The 3,445-nt window shown below is 47.1% G+C and overlaps 1 pseudogene; it reads left to right on the top strand.

The window, feature by feature from the left end:
* Positions 1-990: 990 nt before the first annotated feature.
* LOC127780167 (putative F-box/LRR-repeat protein At5g02700) lies at positions 991-3,207 on the top strand (annotated as a pseudogene).
* Positions 3,208-3,445: the final 238 nt, after the last annotated feature.

Here is a 3,445-nt window from a genome sequence, read left to right as displayed (position 1 = left end):
TATTATACCCTAGGGCGGTTTGACAACCATGCCCACACCGCCAAACGCATCAAATTTTCGCCCCAAAAATGGGTGGTGCACTGATGTATTCCCTTTGCTCACTAAATGGACTCACCAAGTGAAATTTATGTGTGTAAACACACTTAACAAACTAAGGTACTAACAAAAAAAAACTCAAATGAGAAATGTCAATGCCTTCGCCTTCGTATATCTATCCATTTTCAGATATTAGAAATTAGAAATCAGAAATCAAGCATAAAAACTGCACGTGTATTCTCAAACTTCAACATATCAGCTGCATATGTCACCAAGGCCAAATTTTTTAAAAAAAGCGAGAGAGAGAGAGGCAAAAATCCTCTAATCAGCAGTGAAGCCAGTAAGACGAAAGAGAAATTGACAGAGAAATCCAACAGCTAGCCGGAGGAGCTCCTCTAGGTAGTCGGCTCCTGTGTCCTCGAGCTCACCACCCAACTTGTTATATTGATCCGTAGTTTGCTCCCAACAATTTCATACAAATTAACCCGTCGCGATAGCATCTGCCGTTTGCTCCCAGAATATTGCATACAAACATACGTATCACAAAAGCTGTGTTGCATACATTCAGAATATTGAATATGTACAGGCGCTCCGCCCAACCAACGATGACGCCATTTCCTCCACTGTTTTCCTCGCCGCCGTTGACAGGCACACCGGCCTGCGCCCGCTCCCCCGTCGCTTGTTCGGAATAGTATATATGGGCCAGAAAGTCAGACGGAGAGGGGCAGGCCCAGCTGTCAGTCAGACAAGCGCAGGCCCAGCTGATCCGCTGTGTGTTGGACTCCAGTAGGACCTAGGGCTACGCGGCTAGCTGTAGCCTGTAGCTATCTATCTCATCGGGGGGTGCGTGCAACGCCGCCACCGACACAGACACCGCGTGTTCCGGACGCCGCCCTTGGAGAGGAGATGCAGCCCGCAGATCCGCCGATTCCGCCGCCGCGGCCGCTGCCGCCGATGCCCTCCAGGAAGAGGGGAAGGGGGCCCACGAAGGGCGACGACCCGGCCCCGGATGAAGCAGCACCTCCACGCAAGCCGTCGCCGCCTCTGGGCTCGGGGAGCAGAAGGGCTCGCAACCATGTTCCTCCATCGCTCGGAGTTGGTGGAGACGGCCGCGAGGAGGGCGTCGACTTCGTCAGCCACCTCCCTGACGCCGTTCTTCGCATCATCATCTCGCTCCTCCCGAGCAAGGACGGCGGTATGACCAGAACCCTCTCCAAACGGTGGCGCCCTGTCTGGCGCACCACGCCGCTCAACCTCGACGCTGGCGATCTCGCCCCCGGCGCCAACGGGGCGGCGCTGGCCGTCCTCCTCACCCAGATACTCCTCGCTCACGCGGGGCCCGTACGCCGCTTCTGCATCCCCGCGCAGCAGATCCACGAGCGCCCCGCCATGGTCGAAGGCTGGCTGACATCGCCAAGGTTCAACAACCTCGAGGAGCTCGAGTTCACGGAAGACCTCTGCTATATGAGGCAACTCCTTCCGCTGCCGCCATCCATTTTCCGCTTCTCCAACACCCTCCGCGTCGCTGCCTTCAGCCAATGCCGCGTCCCTGATTGCACCGACCTGATGCTCCAGTTCCCCCATCTCAAGCTGCTCTCATTACGGCAGGTGAAAATCTCCGAAACTTCCCTCCATAGCATCATCGCCGGCTGCCCTGCCCTGGAAGGTTTGCTGCTCAGAAATAGCTACGGATTCCGATGCCTCCGGATCAACTCCCCTACCATTAGAAGCGTCGCCTTCCATTCTCCCTACTGTTGGAGTCATGGCGATGGAGAGGTGTGTTACCACTTGGAAGATGTTATCGTCGAATTTGCTCCATGTCTTGAAAAGTTGCTCCATATAGAACAATCGGTGGGATTGGGAGTCTGGTTGTGGCACCCAAATTGGAGACATTGGGCGTCCTTGACGATGTTAAAGACGGCTATTCCGTACTCGATTTCGGCACGGTAGTTTTCAAGGTATGTGACTTCCTATTATCCCTATACCCCCTCGCAATCTATAGGGATTAATTACAAGTTGCATTTGCATTAATTTCTATGTGCATATATTGTTAATGAGATGTGGTGTTAAGAGTTTACCCATGTACGTCCAGTTCGGAGTCCGGGTTTTAATCTATTCTCTAAAAAAATATGTCGTCCTGGAGTTCTCTTTAGATGATATTAGTTTGATTCAGATAACATTATTTGAACATATCCTCATTCTTTCTTGAAGTTACTGTTCTAGAGACTATGGCGTACACACTTCATTATTGTCTGAGTTACTGGATAGCAAGCTCTCGCAACACTATGATTTGTTTGGTTGTGTGCATCCTCAGTAGATGTAGCAGCCAGATGTAATTTCATTACTTGATTATATATCCATTATCTACTACTTCCATCCTAAAATACATGTAGACGTCACCTAGTACTATAAATCTGCACAGAACCTATCTAGATTTGAAGTATAAGTGGTGTCTAATCGCAGAATTAGGTACCTATAGTTTTAGACTGCGGGATAGAAAATATGGTCGACCAATATATATTATTCACAAATGGCCTAATGTTATGTTCCGTGCTTAATATAGGGATTCGAGGTCGTTAACTTCACAACGCCGGTGTCGAGTGTCAAGGTTTTATCTCTCGTCACGAAAAATCTCAGCTTGGACAGGGTTATCATGTTAATGATTTGCTTTCCATGCTTGGAGAAATTGTACATCAAAGGAAAAATTCTTTTATTTTCAAGTATTGTGTTACAATACTTCTTTTGTCAGTTTAAATAATTAGAAGGTATTTAATTTGAAGAACTTAAATTATTCCCCATTTCTTATTTCAGGGGTTCAAGTGTGGGGAAACTAATTATTGACGCCGCAAGTATCTGAAAATTATCAAAAGCCATAACATATCTCTAAAGACTGTTGTGCTGGATGATTATCGTGGCACGAACCGGCAAAGTTCAGTTCGCCACATTCTTCATACGGAACGCGAGAAATCTTGAGAATATGATATTTACGGGTGGACCTAACAAATACAACGCATATTTTATTGCACAACAGCCTAAGCTGCTAGAGTTTGAGAAAAGGGCTTCAAAAACTGCTCACTTTCATTTTAGACCAAAGCGATGTTATAATGATTGGGTGCATATCAAGATGTCCATGATTTGTCTCTTGCCGATCCTTTTGAATGTACCTGTTGAGACTGATGGGTGGAATTATTGTACCTTTTGAAGGTTCGAGCTAGGCAAGAGTACTTTGTGGAGGTGCTCGTTTCGAATTTAAGAGTACTGATGGATGTTGTCACTGAGCTGAAGAGCTATATTGATCATGTTGAAGATTTATCTTAATATATGTACCTTTGGATGTTGTTGAAGAAAAGGATTGGTCTGGTGTATTGGGCTGTTGTTTCTCAGATACCATTGTATGTGTTTTTTTTTC

This window comes from Oryza glaberrima, chromosome 7 (genome assembly GCF_000147395.1).
Source record: "Oryza glaberrima chromosome 7, OglaRS2, whole genome shotgun sequence".
In the NCBI taxonomy this organism is placed as follows: domain Eukaryota; kingdom Viridiplantae; phylum Streptophyta; class Magnoliopsida; order Poales; family Poaceae; genus Oryza; species Oryza glaberrima.
This window is presented reverse-complemented; position numbering and strand designations above follow the sequence as displayed.